The sequence below is a fragment of the Oncorhynchus gorbuscha genome, unplaced genomic scaffold (assembly GCF_021184085.1).
Source record: "Oncorhynchus gorbuscha isolate QuinsamMale2020 ecotype Even-year unplaced genomic scaffold, OgorEven_v1.0 Un_scaffold_1603, whole genome shotgun sequence".
NCBI lineage: Eukaryota > Metazoa > Chordata > Actinopteri > Salmoniformes > Salmonidae > Oncorhynchus > Oncorhynchus gorbuscha.
Genome location: NW_025746334.1, coordinates 43,628 through 58,506, shown reverse-complemented (window position 1 = coordinate 58,506; position 14,879 = coordinate 43,628).

The window sequence follows — 14,879 nt, the reverse complement described above, 5'->3', positions numbered from 1 at the left end:
ACATCAGATAAAGACATCAGATAAAGACATCAGATAAAGACATCAGACATCAGATAAAGACATCAGATAAAGACATCAGATAAAGACAAGACAAGACATCATCAGATAAAGACATCATCAAATAAAGACAAGACATTAGATAAAGACATCAGATAAAGACATCAGACATCAAATAAAGACTTTAGATAAAGACATCAGATAAAGACATCAGATAAAGACATCAGATAAAGACATCAGACATCAGATAAAGACATCAGATAAAGACATCAGATAAAGACATCAGACATCAAATAAAGACATCAAATAAAGACATTAGATAAAGACATCAGATAAAGACATCAGACATCAAATAAAGACATCAAATAAAGACATTAGATAAAGACATCAGATAAAGACATCAGATAAAGACATCAGATAAAGACATCAGACATCAGATAAAGACATCAGATAAAGACATTAGATAAAGACATCAGATAAAGACATCAGATAAAGACATCAGATAAAGACATCAGATAAAGACATCAGACATCAGATAAAGACATCAGATAAAGACATCAGATAAAGACATCAGATAAAGACATTAGATAAAGACATCAGACATCAGATAAAGACATCAGACAGATAAAGACATCAGATAAAGACATCAGATAAAGACATCAGATAAAGACATCAGATAAAGACATCAGATAAAGACATCAGATAAAGACATCAGATAAAGACATCAGATAAAGACATCAGATAAAGACATCAGATAAAGACATTAGATAAAGACATCAGATAAAGACATCAGATAAAGACATCAGATAAAGACATTAGATAAAGACATCAGATAAAGACATCAGATAAAGACATCAGATAAAGACATCAGATAAAGACATCAGATAAAGACATCAGATAAAGACATCAGACAGATAAAGACATCAGATGAAGACATCAGATAAAGACATCAGATAAAGACATTAGATAAAGACATCAGATAAAAACATCAGACATCAGATAAAGACATCAGATAAAGACATTAGATAAAGACATCAGATAAAGACATCAGATAAAGACATTAGATAAAGACATCAGATAAAAACATCAGACATCAGATAAAGACATCAGATAAAGACATTAGATAAAGACATCAGATAAAGACATTAGATAAAGACATCAGATAAAAACATCAGACATCAGATAAAGACATCAGATAAAGACATTAGATAAAGACATCAGACATCAGATAAAGACATCAGATAAAGACATTAGATAAAGACATCAGATAAAGATATCAGATAAAGACATCAGATAAAGATATCAGATAAAGACATTAGACATCAGATAAAGACATTAGATAAAGACATCAGATAAAGACATCAGACATCAAATAAAGACATCAAATAAAGACATCAGATAAAGACATCAGATAAAGACATCAGACATCAAATAAAGACATCAAATAAAGACATTAGATAAAGACATCAGATAAAGACATCAGACATCAAATAAAGACATCAAATAAAGACATCAAATAAAGACATTAGATAAAGACATCAGATAAAGACATCAGACATCAAATAAAGACATCAAATAAAGACATTAGATAAAGACATCAGATAAAGACATCAGATAAAGACATCAGACATCAGATAAAGACATCAGATAAAGACATCAGATAAAGACATTAGATAAAGACATCAGATAAAGACATCAGATAAAGACATCAGATAAAGACATTAGATAAAGACATCAGATAAAGACATCAGATAAAGACATCAGATAAAGACATCAGATAAAGACATTAGACATCCGATAAAGACATTAGATAAAGACATCAGACATCAAATAAAGACATCAGATAAAGACATCAGATAAAGACATCAGACATCAGATAAAGACATCAGACATCAAATAAAGACATCAAATAAAGACATCAAATAAAGACATCAGATAAAGACATCAGATAAAGACATCAGATAAAGACATCAGACATCAAATAAAGACATCAAATAAAGACATTAGATAAAGATATCAGATAAAGACATCAGACATCAAATAAAGACATCAAATAAAGACATCAGATAAAGACATCAGATAAAGACATCAGACATCAAATAAAGACATTAGATAAAGACATCAGATAAAGACATCAGACATCAAATAAAGACATCAAATAAAGACATCAGATAAAGACATCAGATAAAGACATCAGATAAAGACATTAGACATCAGATAAAGACATCAGATAAAGACATCAGATAAAGACATTAGACAGATAAAGACATCAGATAAAGACATCAGATAAAGACATCAGATAAAGACATCAGATAAAGACATCAGATAAAGACATCAGATAAAGACATTAGACATCAGATAAAGACATCAGATAAAGACATCAGATAAAGACATTAGACAGATAAAGACATCAGATAAAGACATCAGATAAAGACATCAAATAAAGACATCAGATAAAGACATCAGATAAAGACATCAAATAAAGACATCAGATAAAGACATCAGACATCAAATAAAGACATCAAATAAAGACATCAGATAAAGACATTAGATAAAGACATTAGACAGATAAAGACATCAGATAAAGACATCAAATAAAGACATCAGATAAAGACATTAGATAAAGACATCAGATAAAGACATCAGATAAAGACATCAAATAAAGACATCAGATAAAGACATTAGATAAAGACATCAGATAAAGACATCAGATAAAGACATCAGATAAAGACATCAGATAAAGACATCAGATAAAGACATCAGATAAAGACATTAGACAGATAAAGACATCAGATAAAGACATCAGATAAAGACATCAAATAAAGACATCAGATAAAGACATTAGATAAAGACATCAGATAAAGACATCAGACATCAAATAAAGACATCAAATAAAGACATCAGATAAAGACATCAGATAAAGACATCAGATAAAGACATCAGATAAAGACATCAGACAGATAAAGACATCAGATAAAGACATCAGATAAAGACATCAGACAGATAAAGACATCAGATAAAGACATCAGACAGATAAAGACATCAGATAAAGACATCAGACATCAGATAAAGACATCAGATAAAGACATCAGATAAAGACATCAGATAAAGACATCAGATAAAGACATCAGATAAAGACATTAGATAAAGACATCAGACAGATAAAGACATCAGACATCAGATAAAGACATCAGATAAAGACATCAGATAAAGACATCAGACAGATAAAGACATCAGATAAAGACATCAGACAGATAAAGACATCAGATAAAGACATCAGACAGATAAAGACATCAGATAAAGACATCAGATAAAGACATCAGACATCAGATAAAGACATCAGACATCAGATAAAGACATTAGATAAAGACATCAGACAGATAAAGACATCAGATAAAGACATCAGACAGATAAAGACATCAGATAAAGACATCAGATAAAGACATCAGATAAAGACATCAGACATCAGATAAAGACATCAGACAGATAAAGACATCAGATAAAGACATCAGATAAAGACATCAGACATCAGATAAAGACATCAGATAAAGACATCAGATAAAGACATCAGATAAAGACATCAGATAAAGACATTAGATAAAGACATTAGACATCAGATAAAGACATCAGACAGATAAAGACATTAGATAAAGACATCAGACAGATAAAGACATCAGACAGATAAAGACATCAGATAAAGACATCAGATAAAGACATCAGACAGATAAAGACATCAGATAAAGACATCAGACAGATAAAGACATCAGATAAAGACATCAGATAAAGACATCAGACAGATAAAGACATCAGATAAAGACATCAGATAAAGACATCAGATGAAGACATTAGATAAAGACATCAGATAAAGACATCAGACATCAGATAAAGACATCAGACATCAGATAAAGACATCAGACAGATAAAGACATTAGATAAAGACATTAGATAAAGACATCAGATAAAGACATCAGATAAAGACATCAAATAAAGACATCAGATAAAGACATCAGATAAAGACATCAGATAAAGACATCAGACATCAGATAAAGACATCAGACATCAGATAAAGACATCAGACATCAGATAAAGACATCAAATAAAGACATCAAATAAAGACATCAGATAAAGACATCAGATAAAGACATCAGATAAAGACATCAGATAAAGACATCAGATAAAGACATTAGATAAAGACATCAGATAAAGACATCAGACATCAGATAAAGACATCAAATAAAGACATCAGATAAAGACATCAGATAAAGACATCAGACAGATAAAGACATCAGATAAAGACATCAGATAAAGACATCAGACATCAGATAAAGACATTAGATAAAGACATCAGACATCAGATAAAGACATCAGATAAAGACATCAGATAAAGACATCAGATAAAGACATCAGATAAAGACATTAGATAAAGACATCAGACAGATAAAGACATCAGATAAAGACATCAGATAAAGACATCAGACATCAGATAAAGACATTAGATAAAGACATCAGACATTAGATAAAGACATCAGATAAAGACATCAGACATCAGATAAAGACATCAGATAAAGACATCAGATAAAGACATCAGATAAAGACATCAGATAAAGACATCAGATAAAGACATCAGACATCAGATAAAGACATCAGATAAAGACATCAGATAAAGACATCAGATAAAGACATCAGACATCAGATAAAGACATCAGATAAAGACATCAGATAAAGACATCAGACAGATAAAGACATCAGATAAAGACATCAGATAAAGACATCAGACATCAGATAAAGACATTAGATAAAGACATCAGACATTAGATAAAGACATCAGATAAAGACATCAGACATCAGATAAAGACATCAGATAAAGACATCAGATAAAGACATCAGATAAAGACATCAGATAAATCAAATCAAATCAAATCAAATCAAATCAAATCAAATCAAATTTATTTATATAGCCCTTCGTACATCAGCTGATATCTCAAAGTGCTGTACAGAAACCCAGCCTAAAACCCCAAACAGCAAGCAATGCAGGTGTAGAAGCACGGTGGCTAGGAAAAACTCCCTAGAAAGGCCAAAACCTAGGAAGAAACCTAGAGAGGAACCAGGCTATGAGGGGTGGTCAGTCCTCTTCTGGCTGTGCCGGGTAGAGATTATAACAGAACATGGCCAAGATGTTCAAATGTTCATAAATGACCAGCATGGTCGAATAATAACAAGGCAGAACAGCTGAAACTGGAGCAGCAGCACAGTCAGGTGGACTGGGGACAGCAAGGAGTCATCATGTCAGGTAGTCCTGGGGCACGGTCCTAGGGCTCAGGTCCTCCGAGAGAGAGAAAGAAAGAGAGAATTAGAGAGACATCAGATAAAGACATCAGATAAAGACAGGGGGGGACATGGTATCCTTCTGCTACACACACAGCCTGTCTGAACGAGCTCCAGCCAAACTAAATCATGACATTTGGACATTTGAAGGAATTCTAATTTTTTATTTATTTTATTTATAACCTTTATTTATACAGGAAGTTCCGTTGACGTCAGAATACCTATTTTTACAAGGGATACTTGGCCAAGAGGGCAGAAATAATTATAATTTATTAGAATTAATTATAATTCTGTATTATAATTATAACTGTGATTTGGCTAAAATTGTAACAGTCATTAAAAGAGCTTAGCCCACTTTGGAGACTGTATGTTATTATGCCATTATATTAGACCTACAGTCTACTAGAAATAAACCATTATATTAGACCTACAGTCTACTAGAAATAAACCATTATATTAGACCTACAGTCTACTGGAAATAAACCATTATATTAGACCTACAGTCTACTGGAAATAAACCATTATATTAGACCTACAGTCTACTAGAAATAAACCATTATATTAGACCTACAGTCTACTAGAAATAAACCATTATATTAGACCTACAGTATACTAGAAATAAACCATTATATTAGACCTACAGTTTACCGTAAATAAACCATTATATTAAACCAACAGTATACTGGAAATAAACTATTTGAGAATTTTCTTTCAGACACCAAAACTTTTTTTCTGAGGTCACAGAAACTAAAGACATTAAAGAGAACAACTGTAAATCAAACCAATTTATTCTTAATCCGATCAAAACAAATGTATTTGAATCTTTTCAACAATAAATGAAGAACAACAACGACAAAAAAACAGAGGAAAACTCAGCTCCCGCACAAACAAGTCTAGTCCCAATACCAAACTCAGCTCCCGCACAAACAAGTCTAGTCCCAATACCAAACTCAGCTCCCGCACAAACAAGTCTAGTCCCAATACCAAACTCAGCTCCCGCACAAACAAGTCTAGTCCCAATACCAAACTCAGCTCCCGCACAAACAAGTCTAGTCCCAATACCAAACTCAGCTCCCGCACAAACAAGTCTAGTCCCAATACCAAACTCAGCTCCCGAACAAACAAGTCTAGTCCCAATACCAAACTCAGCTCCCGCACAAACAAGTCTAGTCCCAATACCAAACTCAGCTCCCGCACAAACAAGTCTAGTCCCAATACCAAACTCAGCTCCCGCACAAACAAGTCTAGTCCCAATACCAAACTCAGCTCCCGCACAAACAAGTCTAGTCCCAATACTAAACTCAGCTCCCGAACAAACAAGTCTAGTCCCAATACCAAACTCAGCTCCCGCACAAACAAGTCTAGTCCCAATACCAAACTCAGCTCCCGCACAAACAAGTCTAGTCCCAATACCAAACTCAGCTCCCGCACAAACAAGTCTAGTCCCAATACTAAACTCAGCTCCCGAACAAACAAGTCTAGTCCCAATACCAAACTCAGCTCCCGCACAAACAAGTCTAGTCCCAATACCAAACTCAGCTCCCGCACAAACAAGTCTAGTCCCAATACCGGCGAGCACAAGAGCTCTGAACACAGCCACTGAAAAGGACTTCTGTCTGTAATGCATCATTTATGCAGTTAGTAGGGACAACAACCCAAACACATTGGTTTGAAAGCATGGTGCAAAAACACCTTCATATTTCTGCTATTCCATGGCTTCCATCATGTTAGACTGTTACTGTAGTGATCAACACCTCCGTCTCATCCAGATGTCTTTTAAAGACATAAACATAGTGTTTACAGTAGTCTGTATACTGTATACAGTATAATTCTCATATTATAAACGTTATACTGTATACAGTATGTCTGTGCATTATAATTCTCATATTATAAACATTATACTGTATACAGTATGTCTGTGCATTATAATTCTCATATTATAAAAAATTATACTGTATACAGTAGTCTGTGTATTATAATTATCATATTATAAACATTATACTGTATACAGCATGTCTGTGCATTATAATTCTCATATTATATACATTATACTGTATACAGTATGTCTGTGCATTATAATTCTCATATTATAAACATTATAATGTATATAGCATGTCTGTGCATTATAATTCTCATATTATAAACATTATACTGTATACAGTATGTCTGTGCATTATAATTCTCATATTATAAACATTATACTGTATACAGCATGTCTGTGCATTATAATTATCATATTATAAACATTATACTGTATACAGTATGTCTGTGTATTATAATTATCTTATTATAAACATTATAATGTATACAGTATGTCTGTGTATTATAATTCTCATATTATAAACATTATAATGTATACAGTATGTCTGTGTATTATAATTCTCATATTATAAACATTATAATGTATACAGTATGTCTGTGCATTATAATTCTCATATTATAAACATTATACTGTATACAGTATGTCTGTGCATTATAATTCTCATATTATAAACATTATACTGTATACAGTATGTCTGTGCATTATAATTCTCATATTATAAACATTATACTGTATACAGTATGTCTGTGTATTATAATTATCTTATTATAAACATTATAATGTATACAGTATGTCTGTGTATTATAATTCTCATATTATAAACATTATACTGTATACAGTATGTCTGTGCATTATAATTCTCATATTATAAACATTATACTGTATACAGTATGTCTGTGCATTATAATTCTCATATTATAAACATTATACTGTATACAGTATGTCTGTGCATTATAATTCTCATATTATAAACATTATACTGTATACAGTATGTCTGTGCATTATAATTCTCATATTATAAACATTATACTGTATACAGTATGTCTGTGCATTATAATTCTCATATTATAAACATTATACTGTATACAGTATGTCTGTGCATTATAATTCTCATATTATAAACATTATACTGTATACAGTATGTCTGTGCATTATAATTCTCATATTATAAACATTATACTGTATACAGTATGTCTGTGCATTATAATTCTCATATTATAAACATTATACTGTATACAGTATGTCTGTGCATTATAATTCTCATATTATAAACATTATACTGTATACAGTATGTCTGTGCATTATAATTCTCATATTATAAACATTATAATGTATATAGCATGTCTATGCATTATAATTCTCATATTATAAACATTATACTGTATACAGTATGTCTGTGCATTATAATTCTCATATTATAAACATTATACTGTATACAGTATGTCTGTGCATTATAATTCTCATATTATAAACATTATACTGTATACAGTATGTCTGTGCATTATAATTCTCATATTATAAACATTATACTGTATGTCATACTCGTATTCTTTATAAAATAAAGGACTTTCATAATAAAGTTATCCACATGTTGTCCTTATTGACTGCTTCATCCCGATGCCCCCCTTTAATAATGTAGTTCACATGTTCTAAAGGACCTTACTGACACCCCATTCCTGTATCGCTATGGAGATCAGCTGGCTGGGGGTGTTCTCCTAACGCAGACAGACTCCGACCCCCTAAACAAGCCTTAACCCCCCCCCAGCATGCTGCAGAGAAAAGCTGTTGCAAATTGGAAATCTTTCCCGTTTGGGTACGATCATGCAAACCATCACAGGGAAATTTATTTAACCTTCAGCCAAGTGCTCAACCAGCCTGAAACATTATTGATAGCCCATCACAGATGATTAAGATGGAACGGCGTCTGACGAAGCGACCCGTTTTTTTTTACGTTAGAGCCGTTGAGCTGGTAACAGGACTTGAAAGGTTGTGTCCGCTGAGCTAGCTTGATCCGTGTTCCAAATGGCTCCCTGTTCCACTCTATATATAAACGCACTACTTTTTAACCAGTGGCCCCCTATAAGTCCCTCCCATAGGACTCTGTTGAAAAGTAGCGCACTATGTAGGACATAGGGGATCCTTTGGGAGGCTCCCGTTGGTCAAGGAGCTCAGCTGCGGCAGGGAAATAAAAGTGACAAGTCACCGCCGCCCTCCCATCAGTCACGGGACTAATGATCTCTGACTCGGCCTGGGTTATATGTCAGCAAGTATTCCTCTGTCAAGCAGCCCGGGGTGGAAGCCTGGCGTACTGCTCTGTTGTTATCAGAGGCCCGGGGGTGGAAGCCTGGCGTACTACTCTGTTGTTATCAGAGGCCCGGGGTGGAAGCCTGGCGTACTGCTCTGTTGTTATCAGAGGCCCCGGGGTGGAAGCCTGGCGTACTGCTCTGTTGTTATCAGAGGCCCGGGGGTGGAAGCCTGGCGTACTACTCTGTTGTTATCAGAGGCCCAGGGGTGGAAGCCTGGCGTACTGCTCTGTTGTTATCAGAGGCCCGGGGGTGGAAGCCTGGCGTACTGCTCTGTTGTTATCAGAGGCCCCGGGGTGGAAGCCTGGCGTACTGCTCTGTTGTTATCAGAGGCCCGGGGGTGGAAGCCTGGCGTACTACTCTGTTGTTATCAGAGGCCCAGGGGTGGAAGCCTGGTGTACTGCTCTGTTGTTATCAGAGGCCCGGGGTGGAAGCCTGGTGTACTGCTCTGTTGTTATCAGAGGCCCTGGGTGGAAGCCTGGCATACTACTCTGTTGTTATCAGAGGCCCGGGGGTGGAAGCCTGGCATACTGCTCTGTTGTTATCAGAGGCCCGGGGTGGAAGCCTGGCATACTGCTCTGTTGTTATCAGAGGCCCGGGGTGGAAGCCTGGCATACTGCTCTGTTGTTATCAGAGGCCCGGGGTGGAAGCCTGGCATAGTGCTCTGTTGTTATCAGAGGCCCTGGGGTGGAAGCCTGGCGTACTGCTCTGTTGTTATCAGAGGCCCGGGGTGGAAGCCTGGCATAGTGCTCTGTTGTTATCAGAGGCCTGGGGTGGAAGACTGGCGTACTGCTCTGTTGTTATCAGAGGCCCGGGGTGGAAGCCTGGCATACTGCTCTGTTGTTATCAGAGGCCCTGGGGTGGAAGCCTGGCATACTGCTCTGTTGTTATCAGAGGCCCGGGGTGGAAGCCTGGCATACTGCTCTGTTGTTATCAGAGGCCCTGGGGTGGAAGCCTGGCGTACTACTCTGTTGTTATCAGAGGCCCGGAGTGGAAGCCTGGCATACTGCTCTGTTGTTATCAGAGGCCCGGGGTGGAAGCCTGGCGTACTACTCTGTTGTTATCAGAGGCCCTGGGGTGGAAGCCTGGCATAGTGCTCTGTTGTTATCAGAGGCCCGGGGGTGGAAGCCTGGCATACTGCTCTGTTGTTATCAGAGGCCCGGGGTGGAAGCCTGGCATACTGCTCTGTTGTTATCAGAGGCCCGGGTGGAAGCCTGGCATACTGCTCTGTTGTTATCAGAGGCCCGGGTGGAAGCCTGGCATAGTGCTCTGTTGTTATCAGAGGCCCGGGGTGGAAGCCTGGCATACTGCTCTGTTGTTATCAGAGGCCCGGGGTGGAAGCCTGGCATAGTGCTCTGTTGTTATCAGAGGCCCTGGGGTGGAAGCCTGGCGTACTGCTCTGTTGTTATCAGAGGCCCGGGGTGGAAGCCTGGCATAGTGCTCTGTTGTTATCAGAGGCCTGGGGTGGGGGGGAGGGTGTGTATGGAGCTCTTACAACAGCTATACATTAACCAGCCTTCAGTGGTTCACACTGCGTTTTAATAGTGAGGAGGGACTTTAAAATAAATAAAATAAAAAGTTACATTAATCCCAAAATAGTACTTAGTCATGTTAATTTTCACAGATCCCCGGTCCTCCATTGGTGAGGTGGTAATTCAACAGGAAGAGGGAAGAAAGGGGAAATATCTGTCACTTTTAATGACATGGTTTCAATGATAAACGTGTTCAAATTGAGAATTAAGAATTGCAATAATGTTAACTGCTATGGAAAATATGTGATGTTTGTGCTACAGGTCCCCCCCCCCCCCCAAAAAAAATGTAATTTATAAACTGACCACGATATTATTTAATAATTAACATGAATAATAATAATAATTATTATGCTTTGATTGTTTCGATCGTATTACATTTCAGGAGGTGCAGGGGTTGATGTTAAACATGTAAAGAGAGCAGGTATGCACAGGTGGTAGAATTCAGGTGCTGTAATCAAATGGAGTCAAATCAGGACCCAACATTTATTAGAAGAATAGATTTCAAGGTACAGAAAGCATAAAATCCCTCCAGTTCCACTCCATTTTTCACAGCATGATAATTAACTAATTCAATATGCAGATCCAAGTCTCAGAGGCATTGTGGAATTAATTGTTCTCATTGGCTCATGTAATTATTTGTTTGCAGATTTAATTAGCCGGTTTAGAAAAGTGTGTAAATGTTGTTGATGTATAATAATGATCATTCTGCGTGAATCAGACACTACCAGGGTTAGGGACAGGGACAGGGACAGGGACAGGGACAGGGACAGGGTTAGGCACAGGGACAGGGACAGAGTTAGGGACAGGGACAGAGTTAGGGACAGGGACAAGGTTAGGGACAGGGACAGGGGCAGCGACAGGGACAGGGACAGCGACAGGGACAGAGTTAGGAACAGGGTTAGGGACAGGGTTAGGGACAGGGACAGAGTTAGGGACAGGTATAGGGACAGGGACAGGGTTAGGGACAGGGCCAGGGACAGAGTTAGGGACAGGGACAGGGACAGGGACAGGGACAGGGACAGGGACAGGGACAGAGTTAGGGACAGAGTTAGGGACAGGGTTAGGGACAGGGACAGGGACAGCGACAGGGACAGAGTTAGGGACAGGGTTAGGGACAGCGACAGGGACAGGGACAGAGTTAGGAACAGGGTTAGGAACAGGGACAGGGACAGAGTTAGGGGCAGGGTTAGGGACAGGGTTATGGACAGGGCCAGGGCCAGGGCCAGGGCCAGGGCCAGGGAGAGGGACAGGGACTGGGACAGGGCCAGGGACAGGGACAGGGACAAGGCCAGGGCCAGGGACAGGATTAGGGACAGGGAAGGGACAGGGCCAGGGACAGGGATAGGGACAGGGTTAGGGCCAGGGACAAGGCCAGGGACAGGATTAGGGACAGGGACAGTGTTAGGGACAGGGACAGGGACAAGGACAGAGTTAGGGACAGGATTAGGGCCAGGGACAAGGCCAGGGACAGGATTAGGGACAGGGACAGTGTTAGGGACAGGGACAGGGACAGGGCCAGGGACAGGGACAAGGACATGGTTAGGGACAGGGACAGGGACAGGGACAGGGACAGGGACAGGGAGAGAGTTAGGGACAGGGACTGGGTTAGGGACAGCGACAGGGACAGGGATAGAGTTAGGGACAGGGTTAGGAACAGGGACAGAGTTAGGGACAGGGTTATGGACAGGGACAGGGTTAGGGACAGAGCCAGGGCCAGGGACAGAGTTAGGGACAGGGACAGAGACAGGGACAGGGGCAGAGTTAGGGACAGGGACAGGGACAGAGTTAGGGACAGGGTTAGGGACAGCGACAGGGACAGGGACAGGGACAGAGTTAGGGACAGGGTTAGGGACAGGGTTATGGACAGGGCCAGGGACAGGGACAGAGTTAGGGGCAGGGTTAGGGACAGGGACAGGGTTAGGGACAGGGACAGGGTTAGGAACAGCGACAGGGACAGGGACAGAGTTAGGGACAGGGTTAGGGACAGGGTTATGGACAGGGCCAGGGCCAGGGCCAGGGACAGGGACAGAGTTAGGGGCAGGGTTAGGGACAGGGCCAGGGACAGGGACAGGGACAGGGTTAGGGACAGGGACAGGGTTAGGAACAGCGACAGGGACAGGGACAGAGTTAGGGACAGGGTTAGGGACAGGGTTATGGACAGGGCCAGGGACAGGGACAGAGTTAGGGACAGGGACAGGGACAGGGTTAGGGACAGGGACAGGGTTAGGGACAGGGACAGGGTTAGGAACAGCGACAGGGACAGGGACAGAGTTAGGGACAGGGTTAGGGACAGGGTTATGGACAGGGCCAGGGCCAGGGACAGGGACAGGGACAGGGACAGGGTTAGGGACAGGGACAGGGTTAGGAACAGGGACAGGGACAGGGACAGAGTTAGGGACAGGGTTAGGGACAGGGTTATGGACAGGGCCAGGGCCAGGGACAGGGACAGAGTTAGGGACAGGGTTAGGGACAGGGTTATGGACAAGGCCAGGGACAGGGACAGGGTTATGGACAGGGCCAGGGCCAGGGACAGGGACAGGGTTAGGAACAGGGACAGGGTTAGGGACAGGGACAGGGTTAGGAACAGCGACAGGGACAGGGACAGGGTTAGGAACAGCGACAGGGACAGGGACAGAGTTAGGGACAGGGTTAGGGACAGGGTTATGGACAGGGCCAGGGCCAGGGACAGGGACAGGGACAGGGCCAGGGCCAGGGACAGGGTTAGGGACAGGGACAGGGTTAGGAACAGCGACAGGGACAGGGACAGGGTTAGGAACAGCGACAGGGACAGGGACAGGGTTAGGAACAGCGACAGGGACAGGGACAGAGTTAGGGACAGGGTTAGGGCCAATACAGTAGCTGTTAATATGTATGAAACATAAAGTAAATCATAGTCACCCACTAGTCGCTCTGGATAAGAGCGTCTGCTAAATGACTTAAATGTAAATGTAAATGGTGCCATTATAGAGCCACCAATCAGGCCAATCTAATAGAGCCACCAATCAGGCCAATCTAATAGAGCCACCAATCAGGCCAATCTGATAGAGCCACCAATCAGGCCAATCGGATAGAGCCACCAATCAGGCCAATCTAATAGAGCCACCAATCAGGCCAATCTGATAGAGCCACCAATCAGGCCAATCTAATAGAGCCACCAATCAGGCCAATCTAATAGAGCCACCAATCAGGCCAATCTAATAGAGCCACCAATCAGGCCAATCTAATAGAGCCACCAATCAGGCCAATCTGATAGAGCCACCAATCAGGCCACTAGCAACTATTCTGCTGCCTGAGAATGTGCTAGAAAACATAAAATGACTCGAAACACGTTGTAACGAATCTCTTCGTCGTCTGAGGAGGAGGAGGAAGGATCAGACGAACATGCAGTGTGGTAAATGTTCATGTTAATTTATTAGACTGAACACACAAAACACAAAATAACAAAGCGAATGAAAGAAACGAAACAGTTCTGTAAGGTGACATAAACTAAACAGAAAACAACTACCCACAAATCATAGCGGGAACACAGAATACCTAAGTTTGGTTCCCAATCAGAGACAACGATTGACAGCTGCCTCTGATTGGGAACCATACTAGGCCAAAAGCAGAAATACAAAACCTAGAACAAAAACATAGAATGCCCACCTCAAACTCACGCCCTGTTCACCCCAACTCAGGCCCTGACCCACCCCAACTCAGGCCCTGACCACCCCAACTCACGCCCTGACCACCCCAACTCACGCCCTGACCACCCCAACTCACGCCCTGCCCACCCCAACTCACGCCCTGACCACCCCAACTCACGCCCTGACCATCCCAACTCACGCCCTGTTCACCCCAACTCAGGCCCTGACCACCCCAACTCACTCCCTGACCACCCCAACTCACGCCCTGACCACC